This window comes from Podarcis vaucheri (assembly GCF_965113315.1).
Source record: "Podarcis vaucheri genome assembly, chromosome: 1".
NCBI lineage: Eukaryota > Metazoa > Chordata > Lepidosauria > Squamata > Lacertidae > Podarcis > Podarcis vaucheri.
Window position 1 is genome coordinate 104,081,357 of NC_138759.1, and position 22,174 is coordinate 104,103,530.

Consider the following 22,174-nt stretch of genomic DNA (forward strand, 5'->3'; position numbering starts at 1 on the left):
CAGTGCTAACTCAGTGCATTCAACAATCTCTGCAACATAAGTGATAGTTCACAAGTTTGTGAATAGTACATTAGAAGTGGTGCATCTAAGATTTTTTAAGAATGTTAAGTCATTGTGAATTGTCAATCAATTCACTGTGGGTGAGAGGTCAGAAGTCTGAATGCTTCCTTGTGTACCAAATGCTCTGCACAGTTATGAAGGAATTGAACTGTGGTCCTGGACTGCTTGTGTATATTATGTACAGGCTTGTATGCCTTATTGCAACTTGTATGTGATTATAGGGTCAGTTTGTAGTTTTACCAGATGCCCTGAGGCTCATCAAACATAAGGTAGAGGGATCCACCATTGCTACTGTATCTAATTCTCTGTGTGTGTGTGTGTGTGTGTGCGCGCGCGCGCGTGCGCACGCACGCGCACAAGTAGAGGGGGGAAATTGAGATCTCTAAAATTCCTTGAGCAGGTATTCCAAGGGGAAGAGCACATGATTGACAACTGAAGTCTATAAAAACAGATAAACAGCCAGGAGGTGGTCAGATCAAATGGGTCTCAAGTGATATGCAGAAGTTTTGGGGAGCCTGGGAGGAGCACGTCAAGGGGAAAAAGCCCTATTTGTGAGCAAACAATCCTGCTAAGAGCCTGGTAAGCCTAGGAACTGTTGTAGATCATGGCTAAAGGATTGCAGTTATCCAGTTTGAGTTTGTTTTTGCTCCAAAGGGAATGTTTTGGGTTTTAGCATCACATTTATTTCTATGTAGAATTCACATGTCTTATAATCTCTCTCTCTCTCTCTCTCTCTCTCTCATATTTTAGCAAACTCAAATCCTAAACCTCGTGTCATCCCTGCTTATTCCATACCAATAGCTTTAACCTCACATCACTTAACTAGGCATTGGGGAGACTCCAGGGAAATTTTGGAGGCTATTTGATAAGGGGTAGCCTGGCAAATAAGTAATCTCTTATCTGGTGGTGGTGTACATTCAGCTGGGGAAAGGAAGGATAAAAGAGAGTACACTCTGTTGTGGCCAGGTTTTCACCTGGTGGCCAAGGTCCCATGAAAGACGTGGCTGCCACAATATAGAACAGCCAAGAAATGCAATATTTGCATCTGCAGACAGCTTTTTAAAAAAATGGGATTGAGGGACTTTTGACGACACCCACCAATGAAATGCATCCTCTAGAAGGTTGGCCAAGGGTGCTCAGGCTAACAAATATAGCCACCATGTGTGGAAAAGTTTATCATGGGTGCATAGGTGAGAGGGAGGAGGTGATAGGTCAGCTTTCAACTGCAAAATAAAACATGTTTATTTGCTAAGTGTGCAGCCTAAATCTCTGCAGCCTGGAAAGTGTGTCATGTCTTCTTCACTTTTGAGCCACGTTGATCCACTCCTGAAAATTATTGAGGAGAGCTGTTTACAGTGGTGATCTGAAATGAATTGTTTTGCTATCCTCCTCCAGTATGTTGTATGCAGGAGCCAATCTGGGTGAGTATCAGCTTGGTTGCTGTTTTTCCAAGGTGTACTGACTTGTTAATAATTTTGTCTTTACTTATTTGCCATGTTTAGCTCCTTTGATGTTCAGTTAGGCCACAGATGAAGAAGACCTTTGTGTCAAAACGGGTCAAGCCGATGTATATTGCATACGACTTCCCCTATTAAGCGTTTCTTCTTTGGGTGTTTCTATATGACAATGATTTTATTGTATGCTTTAAAAATAATAATATTAAATTTTCCAATTTAACAAACCAATAAAAACCACATCAAATCATTCCAATTCATTGTATGCTAAGTACTCAGCCCACTTTTGCGTCAAACTAATCCTGCCCCTGCTGTTGTCATGGCAAAAATCAAGTTACTGAATCATATTGTTTACAAAAACTTTAAAAGATTATTTATTTATTTATTTATTTTGCAAAATTCACTGGGGATTTAATTTCTAGAGCCCCGATGTGAATATTGGACAGGGGCGTGTTACTTTAGAGAAGAGAATGGGGTCAGCATTATGTGCCCCGATTTTGATTTGCCCTGTTTACAATAGCTCTCCTCTGCCTGTGTAGTGGACTTAATTTTATTCCCGCGCTCAGGCTGAGATGCGCAGCAGGGATTGCTTCCCCAAGCCAAGGCAATATCAAGTGAGAAGAAGAGCCTGCTGCCAGTGCAGGTAGAGGCCTGCATAATGGAGCTGTGACATTCTGAAAGAGGCTTTCTATTTTAACAACTTTTCGAGTGTGGAGTGAAAGACATAATGCAGGCGGTGTAATTGAAGTGGGAGAACGAAACATTAAACATGCACAGAAGGGATTAGAGAGGAAGACTTTGGGGGTTATTAAATTTTGGCTCAGTTGTTATCTATCAGTACTGTCGGGCGGGGGGTGGGGAGTTAAAGCTCTTTGCAAGAAGAGAGAAGCGAAAAAGATTATTACCTGCCTAGGAGTACGTAAAACCTTGTTAAACTATAAAAGTTATAGGAGGGGGGAGATCATTCTTTATTATGTGATATCGTGTTCTGTAAGCTATCTTTCCTTCCTCAAATTGACTAGGTCCTCTTTCTTCCATTTTTGTGTGTTTTTTTATAGAGCTGTGAATTCTGGAAATCATCTCATCCTGATGGGGGATTTAAGGTACGTACATGCCATTGTACTTTCTGCTAACGATTCATGATCACTTGACTTCAAAGGAAGGCTTTCCCTCCGACGCTGTATAGTTCAAAAACAGTAGCGTTAACATAGGGAACATGCGAAGCTTAATATTTAGTGCCTAATGAAACTTTTAATGAGAAATCAGGCACGATAGCAAATGTTAATGTGTCATTTCCAACCACGTCCTCACAGATAGAATAAACAAAGAATAGTGTTTTAAAATTGCAGCAAATCCATTCACAACTGAAGCTGGAAACGCACTAAACCTGTAGTGAAGATTTTGAAGGTTGCTAGGAATATTCTGCACTCCTTTTTTGAAGCGTGAACCCTTCTCATCATTAGTTATTTATTATTTATCAAATGATTTATGAAGCATGTTTAGGAACATAGAAAGGTGCGTTATACAGAATCAGACCATTCACCAATTTAGCTCTGTATTGTCTGTGCTGACTACTAGTGGTTCACTGGGGTTTTAAGTAGGGAACTCTCTCAGGCCTACTTGGAGATTGTGGCATTTGAACCTGGTACCTTCTGTATGCAAAGCAGATGCTCTTTCACTGAGATTTAGCCCTTCCTTCAGGGCATATCGCCCCTCTAAGACAGTATGCAAAACTCCACAGAAATACAAGACAGACAAATTAAAAACCCATCACCTTAAATGAAGTGGTAGCACTTCGTTCTTCACAACAGGCCTGACCTCTGTTCCTGCCACCACCTTCTGTCCTGGACACCATGTGTAGAATGGCTGCAGGTGTTTGAGAACTAAACTTAAGACTGGGGGAAAATGAGAACCTGAGAGAAACCTGAATGGATATGTTGGCCCATCCCTACTAATAATAATAATAATAATAATTTATTATTTATACCCCGCCCATCTGGCTGGGCCTCCCCAGCCACTCTGGGCGGCTTCCATAAAAACCAAAAATACAATAAAATATCACACGTTAAAAACTTCCCTGAACAGGGCTGCCTTAAGATGTCTCCTGAATGTCAGGTAGTTGTTTATCGCCTTGACATCTGCTGGAAGGGTGTTCCACAGGGCGGGCGCCACTACCGAGAAGGCCCTCTGCCTGGTTCCCTGTAGCTTTGCTTCTCGCAATGAGGGAACCGCCAGAAGGCCCTCGGCGCTGGACCTCAGCGTCCGGGCAGAATGATGGGGGTGGAGACGCTCCTTCAGGTATACTGGACCGAGGCCGTTTAGGGCTTTAAAGGTCAGCACCAACACTTTGAATTGTGCTCGGAAACGTACTGGGAGCCAATGCAGGTCTTTCAAGACCGGTGTTATATGGTCTCGGCGGCCGCTCCCAGTCACCAGTCTAGCTGCCGCATTCTGGATTAGTTGTAGTTTCCGAGTCACCTTCAAAGGTAGCCCCACGTAGAGTGCATTGCAGTAGTCCAAGCGGGAGATAACCAGAGCATGCACCACTCTCGCGAGACAGTCCGCAGGCAGATAGGGTCTCAGCCTACGTACCAGATGGAGCTGGTAAACAGCTGCCCTGGACACAGATTTGACCTGTGCCTCCATGGACAGCTGTGAGTCCAAAATGACTCCCAGGCTGCGCACCTGGTCCTTCAGGGGCACAGTTACCCCATTCAGGACCAGGGAATCCTCCACACCTGCCCGCCTTCTGTCCCCCAAGAACAGTACTTCTGTCTTGTCAGGATTCAACCTCAATCTGTTAGCCGCCATCCATCGCACAGGTTTTCGACTTAGCACACAGAGAATGAAGCTCAGAGAAGGAGGCTCGCCATTCTTGATTCAGTATGTCAGAGAATAAGACAGAATAAGACAGAAACCCCATGGTTCAATGCCATAGCATTTGTTCTGTCCAAAAAAGGGAAAAAAAGAAATATATTTCTTGAGGCCAATAGGCTTTCTAAGGAATGAGGCAAAACTCAGATATGTAGACTCTTGAGAATTTGTTAAATGAGTAACTATATCAAAGTTGGTTTTACAAAGTTGTGTGTTCCTTCCCCCTTCCTGAGCGCTTTGGGCACTGCTGACCAGCCTCCCTGTGCACGTGGTTCAGGGTCAACAAAGTAAAAAATGTCCATGACAGTGCATGTACTGTTTGTAGCATGTGAGCTACCTGTGGGAGCTTGATAAGGAATACATACGAGGATAAGAAAGAGTCACTCTTTATTCCTGTCAGTGGGCTTTGCTTTTGACTCTCTGGATCGATATTAGCCCAGCATTGGTTACTATGGGAATGAAGCTTTTCACTCAATAAACCCCAAGTTCCTTTTAAAACAAAGGTGAGCAAAATACTTTTAAAAGAAGGTTTTATCCATTTTGTGCCTTGAGGGACTCTGTAGCCATCACTTTAAAGGTACTTAGACACTTTGAAATGCAGAATATTATGATCTAGCTTTGGGCAAGTAAAGACTTAAAACCATTTGTTTATCCTAGAAATCAATGCCAAATTCATGTAGAAATCTATAGCCTCTGTGAGCAAGGCTGGTGCATTTGAGCTTATAGATAATACAGCCATTGCACCCATGTGTACATGTTGCACAGGACAACTCGCAACATTGTGTCCATGTTTGATTAGAGGGACTAGCAAACAAGAGCTATTAAACCAAAAAAGATGGGAACATTTCCCAAATTTGTATGCCTGTGCAAGGATCACATGGTATTTCTTGAAACATTCCATAATATTTTGCTTTCAAATGTTAATATAACTGCTTTACTGGTCATTGTCATTCAAACTTCCATTGCACAGGGCTGGATGGTGGTAGACTGAGTGGAAGCATCCCTCAGCCCAGTTTGCAGGGCTCTATCAGCCTCTTGTCAGCTACCTGTGGAGCAATAGCGGCACATCACTCCATTGGTGCAGTGCTCCAGCTTCTGCCTGCCAGACATGTGAGTGGCTGGAAGTGCTGTCAACAGAAAGTCCCAAAACAAGTCTTGGAGGGAATGGGGAGGAGGTGGGACTGCTTCAGCCCATGATCTGCCAGATCCTGATCCAAGTCCATCAATAACATCAGGCCTGATCTCTGGTGCATCATGTGTGGGAGGTCTCCAGATGCCGTGCTGGCTCCACAGGGCTGGGGGTGAGGTGAAGATCTGTGATCCAGAATAAAATTGATCCAAGTATGGTCAGATGTTTTAATATACGGTGTACAGTGGACGCTCGGGTTGTGAATGTGATCCGTGTGGGATGCACGTTCGCAACCCGCAGCGTTTGCAACCCACATCTGTGCACGCGCGGGTTGCGATTCAGCACTTCTGCCAATGCGCAAAGCACAATTTAGCGCTTCTGTGTATGCACAACCGCCAAAACCTGGAAGTAACCCGTTTCGGTACTTCCGGCGGGTGGTGCTGTGGGTTAAACCAGAGAGCCTAGGACTTGCCGATCAGAAGATCGGCGGTTTGAATCCCCGCGACAGGGTGAGCTCCCGTTGCTCAGTCCCAGCTCCTGCTAACCTAGCAGTTCAAAAGCACGTCAAAGTGCAAGTAGATAAATAGGTACCACTCTGGCGGGAAGGTAAACGGCGTTTCTGTGCGCTGCTCTGGTTCGCCAGAAGTGGCTTAGTCATGCTGGCCACATGACCCGGAAGCTGTACGCCCGTTCCCTTGGCCAATAAAGCGAGATGAGCGCCGCAACCCCAGAGTCGGTCACGACTGGACCTTTACCTTTAACCTGAAGCAGCTGTAATCCGAGGTATGACTGTATGTGTAAATCTATAAATTAAAAAAAGAAGTCCACCTTAATGTCCAGCTCATATTTTCCTCCCTCTCTCGTAATACTGGAACTTGGGCACATCCCAGCTGAATGCTGGACAGAGAAGAGAAACTGATTCTTCATGCAACACATCATTAAACTAGGGAATCTGCTTTCACAGGAGGTAGTGATAGCCACGAATTCGGATGGCTTTAAAAGAGAATTTTACAAATTCATGGAGGATAAAGCTATCAATGGCTACTAAGCATGATGGCTATATTATACTGCCACAGCTGGAGGGAGTGTGCTGTGAGTACCAGTTGCTGGTCATTGCAACTCTCAGCACTCTTTAAAAACTGCACTTCCCATGATTCTTTTGGGGAAGCAATGACTGTTTAAAAGTGCACACCCTGCTTTAAATGTTTAATACAGATGGGGCCCTGGTGCGGGAACAGCTTCCACATTAGGCAATAGCATGGTGTCTGTGTATGAGTTTTTTCTACTTCCATTTACCGTATTTTTCGCTCGAAAAGACGCACCAGACCACAAGACGCACCTAGTTTTTGGAGGAGGAAAACAAGAAAAAAAAATTCTGAATCTCAGAAGCCAGAACAGCAAGAGGGATCGCTGCGCAGTGAAAGCAGCAATCCCTCTTGCTGTTCTGGCTTCTGGGATAGCTGCGCAGCCTGCATTCGCTCCATAAGACGCACACACATTTCCCCTTACTTTTTAGGAGGGAAAAAGTGAGTCTTATAGTCTAAAGCCATTCAGAACTAAAGTTGTAGTGGTTTATGCAAAGGTAAGCATTCTTATCTTTCCCTCCCCCTCCCCCATCTGATCAAATCATGGGGAATACGGAAAGTGCTTAATTAAATCCAGAATTGCATTTTTGACTCTGTAGAAATTATCTTAAAAGTGCTTTGTTCCCCCCACCCAAGCCCTTAACTCGCTAGCACTTCGCCTTTCCCTTGCTCTTTGCAGTGATGAAGAGACGAAGCACTTGAAAAGTTCTCTTTGGGGCTCAATTCATGGTAATTCTCCTCTCTGCTCCCTGATGCTGATGGATCAGATGGAACAAGTGTTCTGGAAATAAATCACATTTGGAATGAGATCGTGACAAAAGAATGACTGTGGATGTTTCAGAGGCTCCCCTGGATGGTGCAGTTAGAGCAATCTGAAGTGCCTGAGCGACCGAGCAACTCTGTGGTGGGTAATTTACAACGCAATCTTCATTGCCAGCTTGCAAACTGAAGTGTTTCTCCGGCAATCACGGTGGTGTGTTCGGTCAAGGAATGCCGTGGAAGGAGGAGTCAGAAATTTGAGAAAAGAAATTATGATGACGCTGATGAGGGATGAATGCCAAAGGGTTGATGGGGGACGAATGCCTCCATATTGTCATGACAGGAACAATAAGGGATGGTGGAGCAAAGGAGCAACGACAAGGAGACTCTGCGCATTGGTGGCATTGGCCTTTAAAGATTTGTTCAGTGTATATCCCACCCTTCATCAGTTCTCAGGGTGAGTTGCATCAATGGCTACTAACCCTGATGGATAAGTTCTACCTGTCAGAGGGAGAATGCTTCTGAATACCAGTTATGGAAGCAGGGATGCCAACTTGAAAAAAAAAATTGTAAGCCCTGCTCCACACAATTGACCACAAGATGATACACGGCATACCATTTGAATGGCAATGACCGTTCATTTGGTGGTGGGAGACCACCTCAAGTATTTTATTGGGGGTGTGTGTGAAGAGACCTCAGCCCCTAGAAATTGGCTCCTATGTACAGAAGGAAAGAATGTTGTTGCATTCTGGTTCTGTTTGTGGGCTTCCCTCAGGAATCTGGTTGGCCGCTGTGAGAACAGGATCAGGTCCACTGGCCTGATCCAGAAAGGCTTTTCTTATGTTCTTATCTTCATGCTATAAAACCATGTAATAAAAATCAAAATAAAAGGCAAAGCAATTGCAAAACAGTAGCAACAGTAGCAACAGCAGCGAATAGCAATGCAATAATAAGACTGCAGAGAACTATCGCTAGTCACCACCAGTTGGACATTTACTCAGCTTCCCCCCCCCAAAAAAAAGAGAGAAATATTTGCCTGTACTGTACAAATCTAATTTGCCTATACTTGGAACACCCTTCACTGAATCAGGCAGACTAATATAACAGAGAAGCTCTTCCCGTGGTTCCAAACTCTGGAAGTGATAGAAGTGAAATATATGCAAGATCACTAAAAACCCAAATTGTACTGGAAAGGCATGCAGTGCAAAAGTCTGGCCACTGCCACATACATATTTAAAGTGGTGGGCATTAAAATTGCAATTAAGATACAGCATTTCACCAGAGTACCTTCAATAAACACAAATTAATAAACCAATCAGCAACAAGAGCAACTTCAGGAAAATTATAGCAAACATCATATAATCTCACAGAGATAAGTTAGGAAAGCCTAATGTGAATTTGTTTAATGTGCCGGTTAATTTGGGGCATTGGTGGTATAACCTTCTCCAAAGGTGCTTTAACGAAAATAATACAAGCTGAAGAGCAGTTTTATCTTTTGTCTTGGGGACATCATCACTTGGCTTTATTTATTTTGATTTCGTTCTTTCTCTGAGCAATTCAGGGGGATATATAGAGTACTGCCCACTCCAATATTATCACAATAAACTATGAGGTTGGTTTGGCTGAGACGCGGCAAGCTTTGTGGCTGAGCATGGATCAGAGTCCAGTATGAGACACACTCTACCATGTTGGCTCAATGTTCTGATTTCTTGGATTACAATGAAAATATTTTATAAACTGTTTATTTCATCTATATTTTGATCATTGTATTATGTCTGCTTCTTTTTATTGTCTGCTAATTGTATCAATATTTTCATGGAGGACACTGATGTTGATTCCTACTGACCGCTGTGGGTATATTCTACCTTCACTGCCCCTGAACAGCAGCTGCTAGGAATTGCAACTACAGAGAATGCTGTTCTGCTCAAGTCTTACTTGCGCGATTCTCTATGGACATCTGCTTGGCCAGTCTTAGAAAAATGATGGTGTGCTAGATGAACCTTTCGTTACATTCAGCAGTCTTTTCTCATCTGCCTGTTTACATTTCATCAGATACGACTAACTGTTATTGTATTCTCATTTCTGCATCAAAGTGAAAACCAATTTGACACAATTCTGTATGAAGCAAGTTTTGAAGTAGTTGACTTCCAAAAATTCTACCCACCTCGCCTCTTCCAAAAGAAATTTCAATCACCAGCAACAACACCATCTGTATCTGTCTCTCTTTTTTGTTTTTTTGTAATAACAAGAATATGGCAAGCAGTCCATTTCAGCTGCTACACATGCAAATGAGCATTTTTTTTCAAGGCTGTTAATCAATTAAACTGGAGTTTGGGCAATAAAACAACAGGGTATAGTGCAAACAACTACAACAGGGGTGACAGCCTCTTTGGACCCTGTGGAGACAATTGCAAACCAGAGAAGCTGTGATGGGCACCACATACACACACTGTAATAAAGCACACACTGTTCTATGGGCTTTCAAGCCTAATTTGAGTAGGGGAGGTGGAGGCACAGGCACAAATGTGCACCCACAGGTGCCACACTGGCAATTCCTGGGTTACCAGATGCACAAAAGTGACCCCTCTAGTATACCAGGCTAATTGTTAGCCACTTGCTTACTTATCACCAGTGTTTATGTTCTGTGTCACACATCACAGTACAGGTGTGTCAAGGAGCAAACATGGGAATAGTGTCTTACTGTCTTAGAGCCAGTGTGGTGTAGTGGTTAAGAGTGGTAGACTTGTAATCTGGGGAACCGGGTTCACTTCCCTGCTCCTCCACATGCAGCTGCTGGGTGACCTTGGGCCAGTCACACTTCTCTGAAGTCTCTCAGCCCCACTCACCTCACAGAGTGCTTGTTGTGGGGGAGGAAGGGAAAGGAGATTGTTAGCTGCTTTGAGACTCCTTTGGGTAGTGATAAAGCAGGGTATGAAATCCAAACTCCTCCTCCTCTTGTTCTGTGGTAGAAAGAAAAGGGAAGAACATAAAACAAGCTTGCTGGATCAGGCCAATGACCCAACGTCCTGTACTCTCAGTGGGCAACCAGGTGCCTGTGGAAAGCCCGCAAGCTGGATGTGAGCACAACAGCACTCTGCCCACTTGTAAACCTGGAGGTTTTATTAAGTTGAATGATGCGTGTTACAGCCTCCCCCCATCCTAGCCACAGTTTCTCTACTACTTCCTCCCTGGGGCTCCACCTACCAATGTAGAATAGTGACATAGAAAGTAGGGATGCATGAATCAGTTTCTTTCTGTTCTGTCACTTAAAGTGTGCATTTTCAATGTGTTTTGATACATTTTTTAGCTTAAAAACCATTGGGTTTGCACACTAATCTTGGATGTGCAGATCGTGTCAATCCATAAAAGAATTCACAAATATCAAATTCCTCACTTGTCCCTAGTTGAAAGTATACACATTCCCAGATAGTTTCCTGTCCTCTTCGTAGAAACCAGGGGTGGGAAGGACAGACAGTCTAATTCTAATCTATGTTTGTTCAGAAAGAAGCCTAATTATTGCCAATGGGACATACACCCCTTATAAGTAAGAGGGTTTTTTGTGCTGTTCTTGGCATCTGTCTGTATTGGGAAACAATGGGGGAGTGCTTCACACAAAAAATTGCTTGCCTACCCAAAACTACACCCACTAATAATGTCAGGCTGTGATAGCAGCAAAATATAGGAGGAGGAAGAAGATGTGAGCTTATTGGCCCAGGAAGGAGAAAATACACAAATCATTTTATAAGTGAGATATTAAATGCATCGGATCTCAGCATAATTTATGCCTGGTAATTCTTTCAGCACCAACAGAAAGATCTGTACCATGCTGACATCTCTAAATTGTGCCCCACCACCTCTTAGTGAATAATTCTGCAAAATATTTGTCCAAACTGAGAGTTTGTACCTAAACTAAACTACCTGGCATTAAAAACAAAACAGGAGAGCAGCATATATGAGAAGGAAAGAGACTGATAGGGAGAAAGTACAGCAAATGGTTGGGAAAAGGAAGAAAAAATATTAATGATGGCTGGAAGAAGAATCAGAATTTAATTTAGTCTTCCTCCCAAATTAAAAATAAAATAAAAATAAACACCTATTCTGCCCAGTATCTGAGGGCCTCTGGTACTGCCCTCAGACGTGGAAATAAAATCACTGTTGGCAACTGCACTGGTGTGACTGATCATGTTTTCTTTTCAAACCAGAGGGCTGACTATTGCCAAGGATCCATGTCTCTGGTAATTCAACCTTTGACCCAGCAGTCAGTGTTCCAATGCAGGTGTCCTCCTAGAATGAAAAGTAAATTGCACTGAGCTCAGATTGGCAAATAAGAACCTTTGCACCACTCTGTGCCCACTCAGTTTTAAAATGACTCAATTTGGTGTTTTTTCCAAGGTTTCCATGGCAAATGTATGCAGAAAGAAATGTTTCCTTTAATTTTTTTTGTAATATTGAGCTAGATATTCATGTTAACAAATCTCTTAATGTGAATGTTCCTTTTCTAAAAGTGGAAATTCACAAGGAAGCAGACAAAAATGCCCCTGTAACTTCTAGTAAGATATTCAGATTCAAAACGGAGCAAGATGCCTGAACCTTAACAATAGTGGAAAGGGTAAATCTGGAAGTACAGGAGATCATCATGATACGTGCCCTCCCCAAAAGCCATGGTCAAAAAAGACAGTCCAAAACACACAAAGACACACACCACTACCCACTAAAGAATGGCAGCAACACAATACAATAGTTACCTCTGAGTAAGCTCCACTGACCTGACTTGGTTGATCTGACTTGGTCCACATCCATACCGTGATGCCTGTAGTTTGTTAAAAGTGCTGAGAGTTGTTAGGAGACTCCTGTTCCCCTCATAGAGCTACAATTCCCACATTTTCCTGTCAAGAAAGATTGATTGTTATACCACTCTGGGAGTTGTAGTGCTGAGAGAATAGAGTGGAGTAGCGTGGGGGGGGGAGCACAGGAGTGGTTGCCCCAGGTGCCAAATTGTTAGGGGTGCAAAATTTCAAAACCTGGTGCTGCCTCAATACAGCTGCACTGGGCTCCATTGAAAACGACTTCTCTATGCAAACCAGGAAGTTGATTCTGGTCCAGATGACAGAACGGCTCTTAATCTCTGTGGCTGAGAACTCCTGGGTTCCGTGGACACTGTTGGGCAGTTGAGCGCATGCATACTTCACCTGTTTCCATCCTTCCTTCCCACCCCCATCCCCTCGTGCAGCCCTGGGCACTGGCAACCCTTGCTATGCCACTGCAACAGTCTCCAAATACCTCTTTAGCACACTTAACAAATGACAGCTCCCAGAATTCTCTGGGGAAAGCCACGACTGTTTGAAATGATATCATAATGTTTTAAATGTATGTTGTGAATGTGGCTTTTGTATCAAGCTAGTTCCTATCTTTCAAGAGAGACCTTGAAAAGTTATTGTGGTACAAAATTCGCTTTTGCCAAGTGCTTCTGAGGTGCTCCTGGAATATGAGCTATGACCTTCTGGTAATGTGGGAGCTTCAATAGAAGCTATGAAGTTTTGTTTTGTTTTGTTTGTAAAGGAAGTCACCGTTTCTCCTTTGCTGATTGGTCCTTAAGGCATGTGTAAGCTCAAGTCCTCTGCTGCGGGTTGCTTCCTTTCATGCTGCTGATGTGTAGATTGGATGCATACAAATGGTTTGTTGCTTTCCCAGTCTCAAACAGCTAGACTAGCTGAACATTTCTTTCTTCCCCTTGTCTGGGAAACATGTACTCCTTATTATGAAAGGTTCCTGAATGGCCTACTGTGTAATAGCTTAGCTGAATGAAAACAAATTTAAATATAAGAAATGTGCTGGCTTGTTTTTTTTTCTCTCTTTTTTTAAAGCGAGTTGTAAATACTCTTAGAAACAGTATGGGGCCTTATTAAGTTTGAACCTCAGGTCTTTCAACTTCCTGGTGAAAAAGAGAACAAATGGAAAATGCATGAGAAAATAAGTAACCTCTGTGATTTCCCACTTTAACTCGAGCCCAGATATATTTGTCAGTTGTTAATTACAGTCATATTTTTCTAACACCTTTAAAAAAGAAACAGCAAGCGAAAAATTTCAAAGAGAGAAGCTGAACCAGCTGAGAAAAGTTCAGGTTTCTCTAAATATGCGGTAACCCGTTGGGTAGGGACGGTTTTGTGCTTCTTGAAAATCACGTCCTCAGTACTGAGAAGTTTTGATTACTTTCCAAACTCATTGAAACAAAATCAGCTATTCACTTCAAAAAGAGACCACCCTGGCGTTACTGCACAGGCCACTCTTATTATTTTGTTTTTTAACCCACCATTTGTTATAGATGCCAATCTGCTTAAACATCTACCCCACTCCAAGCATATTTGGGACAATACTGTATGTTAGTAGAACTGAAAACACTGGATTCAAAGGGGAAAGAGATCATGAATTGCCAGCAGTGGCAATACAAGCAGTAGCACAGTAGCTAGCAGGGCTCCTAACAGCGACAGTCTTTGCTTATGGCTGTTGCAGATTCCAGTAACAAGCAGTCTCATTGTGGCTAACAGAAAACCATCTACTGTGGCAGCCTTTCCCTTGTCTGGTTTTGTGTTGCTGTTCACTACAAAAATCTCCCCTATCCTGCTACACTGATGCAACTCTTTCATACTAAGGCTGAATATATTGCCCTTGGCTGTACTTGAGGGATGATTCCAACAGATTCCACATGAAAAACACCTAAGTCTCTGTAGAGATGGCAGCACCGAATCAGTGGTGCACACCCTCCTCGCGTGTACTCTTCACCAAGACCTGAGGAAGGAGATTATCACCCCTCTTTTATTTTCCATTCCGGGTCGTCCAACCACTGCCACAGTGACTTTTCTCCTGGCAGATCTAGAGGAGCAGATGACAGCAAAGGTTGCAAGGTGTTTAGCTGGGGCAATCAGAATAAGGTCCACTATTTGACTGCTGATTCAGGACCCTAAACTGTGCTTTATTACAATTTACTTTTTATTTTGTTCTTTGTATATCACAATGCTCTTTTGTTGCTATGGCCGAAGGTAAATGCAAATACAGTCGTACCTCAGGTTACATACGCTTCAGGTTGCATACGCTTCAGGTTACAGACTACACTAACCCAGAAATATTACCTCGGGTTAAGAACTTTGCTTCAGGATGAGAACAGAAATCACGCTGCGGCGGCGCAGCAGCAGCAGCAGCGAGAGGCCCCATTAGCTAAAGTGGTGCTTCAGGTTAAGAACAGTTTCAGGTTAATAACGGACCTCCAGAATGAATTAAGTACATAACCAGAGGTACCACTGTAAAGTTTCATTCATTCTTTCATAGTAATATGTGCAATAGGGTTGGGCCTTTTGTTTTGAATTCAAAATGATTAGAGCCCCTTTGGGCCACTCAGGGGAATTATGGCAGAGCTTGGAGAACAGAGCAGCGAGAAGCGGAGTATGAAATCATTGTTTTAACACTCGGGTGGCCCACAGGGGTTTCAAGTGGATGTCACCAGTCCAACATGGAAGCATGGTCCTCTCCATTTCCAACTACATTGACCAGTCAGACCTTGAGTATGACCATGTAGTCTTACCTGAGAAAACTATAAAGGTAAAGGTAAAGGTACCCCTGCCCGTACGGGCCAGTCTTGCCAGACTCTGGGGTTGTGCGCCCATCTCACTCAAGAGGCCGGGGGCCAGCGCTGTCCGGAGACACTTCCGGGTCACGTGGCCAGCGTGACATCACTGCTCTGGCGAGCCAGAGCCGCACACGGAAACGCCGTTTACCTTCCCGCTAGAAAGCGGTCCCTATTTATCTACTTACACCCGGGGGTGCTTTCGAACTGCTAGGTTGGCAGGCGCTGGGACCAAACAATGGGAGCGCACCCCGCCGCGGGGATTCGAACCGCCGACCTTTCGATCGGCAAGCCCTAGGTGCTGAGGCTTTTACCCACAGCGCCACCCGCGTCCCCTGAGAAAACTATACAGAGGTGCTATTTTAGCTGATGCTTTCTCTTTGTGGCACTTTCTAATAAAGGAGAGAAGATCTGACAATTTTGGTTTTTTTCTGTTTGTCATTTTCCCTCATCTCCAGTATTCCACATTTCCGCACCATCTTGCAATTTTATACATGAAAATTTCAGTGCAAATTTCTCCTACTATCCACATTGCCTACTCTACGGATTTTTGCAAAGCAACATCCTCTTCCATAATGGATTTCTATATGTTGTTTTCACTAACATAAGCAAACTTTATCCGGGTATAAGATTTGAAGCTGTCAGGGTGGAGCAGGAAGGTGGGGCAAAGCCACCTTGTTTTTCTGGCATCTGACTTGAAAGTAAAGCAAAACAAAAATCCCTGAAAGTTACAAAGCTGGTGATACCCAGTGCTATTTTGCAGGAACTTACCATGAATGCCTCCCTTGTTCTCTTACAATGGCAATGGCGCCCACCTGAGAGGTGTCAGAACTCATTTCCGGTGAGTTCCAGCTGAAAGAAAACCCTGCTAACACCCAAAGTCAGCAGCTTGGTTACTGTTTATGAAACCATTTGTGGACCATGACACATGGTGGATAGGTTTCATTTGACTTGGTGGTTCCCAAGTTGTGTAAACAGAGATAAGGGGTGCAAAGTCATCATGGAGATGTGCGTGTTGCTCAGTATCAGTCATGGGAGAAATATCAGTGATGAAAGAAAAATTTCCTGAAAAGATAGCTTGTTTATCTCTGCCAATGGTCTTCCTGTAAAATGTACCATTACAAGTGTGGGATGGGTTCCAGATTGCATTTTTTCAGCTGTGGGGCAATGGGAAGGCACCATCGGCCTACCCAGACTCTCCACTGAGTGTGTCTCCAGTCCCCTTGAAAGTGCCCCAGAATCCTTTCTAACATGGCAGGGTTCTGCAGCAGCTATTAAGGGGAAACAGTTCCCTGAAGAGTGAAAGCTTGAAAGCCACTGACTTAAATATAAGCCTAACCAGGCGCCTACATTTCTCTCCGTACAACTGTGTATATTTATTTGCTTGCTTTTCAAAGCCGTACTCAAGGGGGCTTATGACTAAAGTAAAACACAAATGTCATAAAAGCATAATAGGCAGCAATTACAGCGTGCATAAAGGTATAGCATGCTCGCATTGTAAATACGGTAGGATACAGCATTACAGCTCTCAGAAGACCATTGCAAAGCAGGGAGAATTGGTCGGGGCAGAATATCCATACAATGAGGTTTTTTTAGCCTGCCTTGCTGCCTGAAAGATACAGGTAATCTAAGCAGGGACCGTAAGACACGCTTCACCTCACATGTGTGAGGAGGGCCAAAGTGCTGTTTGTTTGCATACTCTCATTCTAATCACATAATTATCTGACAAGAAGTCGGTAAGTATAGCAGGAAAAGCATTTTATGCTGCCTCTAGATAGTATCACCACTTGTAATTTTTTCCCTCTCCAGAAGAAAAAGAGGCCAGTGTGTGTGTGTGTGTGTGTGTGTGCGCGCGCGCGCGCGTGTGCGTGCAAAGCTATTATACCTAAGTGGGCTGCACACCCACAATTATCTCACTGAAACAGGAAAGTAAACTGGGTGGCAAGGAAACAGAGGCCATTCAAATGGCAGGTAATAGAGCAGATCTAATTAGCGTTAAGTACCTGTAATCCTAGGAGATTTACTTTGTGATAAAAGCGAGAGAAAGTCCCTTAGGTATGAGTAATATGTCCCTCGCCAGGTTGGCTGTGTCAGGTGTACTGTGTCAGCTCCAGTGAATACAGCCTATTGATCCAGGAGGGCTGGCATTCTCTGCCACAAATTGAATTTAAATTGCTTACACGAGAAAGACATCTGGCATACTAAGGTTTACCTACTTCATATTCAAAATAATTTCCCCAACCAACAAATAGCTTAGTTAAGCCACTTCCCCATCCTGTGTATTTATTTGGAAGATAAATCTAGGGTTCCTCCTGCCCATTTATTTTTTAAAAGTTCTGTTACAGACAGATTTCTGTGACCAAATTATACTACTTATACCACAGTAGGTAATAAAATGATAGGACATCTGAGCAGATACATTAATGTCAACTAAATATATTAGGAATGTGTTTACCTCTACAGAGTACAGCACCTTTGCCTTTGATTTGATTAGTAAAGCAATATAATAATAATACACTAACATTCCATTTCCCTTTCACAAAAGACTGAGCTAAATAATTGCCTTTTGTTTTTCATTGCAGGGTTATTAAATCAGCATATATTCTTTTGGCACAGCAGCAGCTTTATTACTTTGAGGCAGAAGATGCTTTAATTAGAAAAGTTACTGTTGGAATAAAAGGTGCTTTCAGTCACACATCACAAAATCAGACGAAGTTAGTAGCTCTCTCTTTCTGTAGATATACGGCTGCTCCAAATTGTTTCTCTGACGTCTCAAAGACGTTTAGTCAAGATAGAGCAGAAAACAGCTGTTGAATTGTCTATATTTTTCAAGTGTGGCCATTGCTTAATTTTCTGTTTTTAAAAAAGGTCTCAGGGCTGAGTGGGAGCTATGCCTCTCAAACCTAGATAACCTCCTAAATTCCGAACTGTCGCTATAGTTCAGCCTGCTCCAGCCTCATGTTTTGCAGCACTCAACAACTCCAGTCAACACTGCTATAGGTTTTGATGAGGATAAATCACTTATCATAGGTTCAGAGCCCCACTCATCTTTACTGTTGACATTTTCCATAGTATTTTCCTAGTCTTTAAACGTATGGATCAGAGGTAAAAAACAAACTCTTGTTTGGCCACACATAACATCACAGGTTCAGGTCAGTGCTTGCAAGTTCAAAGAAAGCACCGAGTGCTATCTCAGTGTTGTCAGGACAAGGTTCTTTTGGACTATCGTTCATAAATTTGAGCAAACGCATAGATCTGATGACAAGACCAATTTCTTGTTTGGTCACATACTGCATTTCCCATATTCCTGAAATGTTTCCCTCAGAGTTTTGGTGCAACTTCATCTAATTCACACAGAAAAGCTGGAGATGGGGTGGAAGAATCTGGTTCTATCTAGTCCATGTCAATTTTGCATGCATTCCTTCACAAATCCATTCTGTGCCATTTCTGCAAATAATCTGTAATGTGTATGTGTGTTTATGTGAGTACACACACACACACACATTTATAATTGCATTTATTTTTAAATGCATATTAAATACATGTTCTTTTCAACCGAATACGTATTGGAATATGTATTTTCTCTCAAAGTATGTGTTTTTAAAAATAGTTCCCCCTAAAATAGGCCTATGAATATTGGTCAAAAACCATATCACAAAATTCAGGAAAGCCTGGCATGTGAAGGATTGTTAGGTTCCTGCCTGTGTATTAGTCCAGAAACCAATTTCTTCTATACCCCTAAATCAGCCACCTGGACCTTTGAATACCATGAGCAGAATGACTTTTCCTCTCCTCCTTATGCATGTCCCCTGTTTAGGAGCAGATTTGGGCATGGCACAGGGCAGGAACCAGGCGGAAGGGGGAATGTCCTACCATGCAACTATTCTGCTTGTGGATTTATTTAGTTGAATACTGCCCAAGGTTCCAATCTGGGCTTTATTGCTCTTCATGTCCATTCTTAAGTGGTATAAAGTGGAAATTACCTATTTGTATCAGAGAACACGCATACAGATACAAAGCCCTCTGAATTGCATGAAATCAGTGTGACTAGTCTGTGGATAGCTCTGTAATTTTATAAATTAAGAGAGTGCAACTTTCACAGCCCTGAGTGCAGGATTCGTAACCTTAGAAGCAGATGTTATGGCATCCGTACATAGCAGAATTAGGTCCTAGAGTCCTGGAATGGTCAAGTCAGCTGTGCCACCTGCAACTTGAAGTGACACAGTCCACTCTGTCACCTCTGGTTTCTCCTGCCTTGAGTTCTGCTGTGTGTGTAGAGCAAGCCTCAATGAATGTGCCCCAAAAATCCAATGAAGAATTCAATTTTCGCCATGTCTAAAATTCCCCAGTGAAATCACCTCCCTCCCCTCTCTCAACAAAATAGATATTTTCATTTTAATAGGGACTATTGCCCAGTAATTTTTCTTAAGTGTGTGGCTGATGATCTTGTAACTGCACCAAGTATTCATCTGCAACTTCAGAGTGACATTTTAAATTGCTTTTGAAGGCCCTAAACTGCTATTTGGACAATGTCCGCTTCTCAAGAAAGCAAGATACAGACTAGACAGCTGCTTTTTTTCTCACTCATTTCACTCTCTTATTGGTTAACTTAGTGGAAAAAATGTAAATTTTCCAGGGACTTTAGGTTGGAGGTATCTCAGCCAAGGTGGATGTATGCTTGACTTGAGGCCTAATTTAACTCCCATGTAGTATTGATTGACTCGGACCACCAGGGACACTTACAATCTTCCTTTGCTAAAGGTAGACAATAGTATGAAAGTGAAGTGTAATAAATGCCTCTGTTCAGTCCCATGTCGATCTACAGCTGCTGCTTTCACCTCCTTTTTTTCCTTGCCATTTTGAGTGCATCAGTATTTCACGTTTATTGTAGTGTGATGAAACACCTTTCAAAATGGCCGGAGGGACACTCAGCAGTAAGTGCTTAAGCAATACACATTGGAGTGAACGGGGAGACATTTGAGGTCAAGGAACTTGAAACAGAAGCTGAATCAGCTGAAAGCAGAGGTGCAGTATCTTCTGCAAAGTAAATATAGATTACAATCCTGAAGTCACATCGATCTGCTGTGGGATGATAGGTCTTTTGGCAAGAGGCAGAGCCTAAGGAAATGAAATATCTTACACTGATCTAGGATCTAAGTGTCACAGACAGGTTTAGTTTTATTTAAAAAGTCCAGCTATAAGTTAGCTCACTGAGTGCATGAATGGGGAAGAAACATCTTTAGAAATACACCTGGATCTCTCTTATTCACAGTGGAATCGGAGTTATTTGGACACTTTACAAATAAACAGAAAACTGAAATTTGGTACTGTTGTAATGTATGGTGTCCTGATAACTGGAAGTCTGAAATCATCACTATACTGTGCTTCTTATTCAGAACACAAAATCCTTCTTCTGGTGTCACAACTAGGATAAACATGAGGGGGGCAGTGGGGATGAGTGCCCCTCCATCAATACTCCCACCATATTCCAACTCATGAAAGGTGTAAGTCTGACACAGGGAACCGCCTATATTCATGGGGTCTCCTGATGAATGCAAGAACTCTAGTGATGGGAACGGCAACATAGGGGAACAGAGATAGCAGGCTGGTCTCCACTGCCTCATTCCTCATGTGTTTGCCTTAATTCTAATGCCTGAAGAGGACTAAAACTTACCTCCTAATAGGAAGAAATATTATTTCTTTTTAAAATCAATTTTTATTTAAAGTTTTCATCATTAAATACAATGTCAATCATAGTTGTTCTCCGATCCAATATGACCAATTTCTCCCCAAGGTTCCAACAAATCCCAACAGTGTGGTAGCCCATAATTATTTATTATATCTTCATTAATTCATACCCAATTCCATAAATCCTAGTCCTATTTCCTGTTGGCCATGATTGTGTATCCTTGTTTAAAGATGGGAAAAAAGTCATCTCCCTCATATCCCCATTCTTTTCCCAGGCTGATCACCAAGATCTTGAGGGCTTTTTCTTCTGTGTTCACTTCAGCTTGTACTCAAGGGCCTCTGTTGCTTAGCTTTGTCTCTGCCATCTCCAGTTCTTTCTTAATGTTTCTGTTCATAAGTCCATTCATTTTTCCCAGAGTAACAGCAGTATATATAGGAGCAGTATATATAGGAAGCAGCATTCTTGCAGATAGCAAGTTAAATCACACCTCTGATCAGATGTAGAGAGATGGAATGTCCATTTTCTCAGGTACACTTGCCCCAGCAATACGTGACTTGAGACAGGGAACATTTTCAAGAACTGTTAAGAACATCCCATATATGTTATAAACCAAGGTGCATGAATGCTGGCTTTGTCTACCTTTAATAATTGTTATATTGGAGAAGGGAGGACATGAAGTTCAGGGGCACCCAAGGAGGTGCCTATGCTTGCAGAATGCAATCTGTATTTGTGTGCATGTGTGACACCAGCCCTAAACCATAGGAAACTTTTAAAGCAAAGCAATTCTAGACCTCCATCTATTCTATGGCATGTGTTGATAGATATATAAACTAGAAGTAATGCATTTTTCTACTAGCCCAAGGGCAGACTGCAATGTGCCCAAATAGGCATTTCTTTCTGGAAATGCCTGGTCACATTTCCAAAACTTTTAGTTGTTCTCCTGCATCAGTCACTAGAATAGAAACTGCCAGTAGAGAGGGGAAACCCATAATTGAACATATAAATATTAAATCATGTGATGTGATGTTGCTTGATAGTTATAGAGACAGAAAGTTTATGTTCGCAAAACTTGTTACTCAAAATGCAGCAGAAAATTGTGGAGACTTTTGTAGTTAAATAAATAATAGGAGACCTTTCAGTGACCTTGTGAGAGTCATGTTTTCTTTTTCTGCCTTATGGGACTCTCACTCATGGAAGAGTAGATTGTGCATGTAGTTTATTTTTTTGATAGGCTTTTGCAGACATATCACAATCCCTAGTAGACAATTCAAACCTGGGTATCCCACAAATGAGAAGCACAACTCAGATCATTTGTTTTGTACATTGTCACCAAGATCTATCTAGTCCTGTTTTCCATACTATTGGATATTAATTAGCAAATGGGTTTACAACATTCAAATCCCCTCTAAAAATATATTTAAAAGGTGCAGAAAGTTGAGAATAAATATGAGATGTATCAGTAGTAGCATTTACAAATAAAGGGCCATATTCAACTAAGCAGTTGTA

General features: G+C 42.5%; 1 long non-coding RNA gene across 1 annotated transcript in view; it reads right to left on the bottom strand.

Moving 5' to 3' along the window:
- Positions 1-12,112: 12,112 nt before the first annotated feature.
- The window catches only part of LOC309519363, a 38,337-nt gene continuing 28,275 nt past the window's right edge, over positions 12,113-22,174 (bottom strand). The window contains exon 3 of the long non-coding RNA XR_014213818.1: positions 12,113-12,247. This is a non-coding gene — a long non-coding RNA (uncharacterized lncRNA). The remainder of the gene's footprint in view (positions 12,248-22,174) is intronic.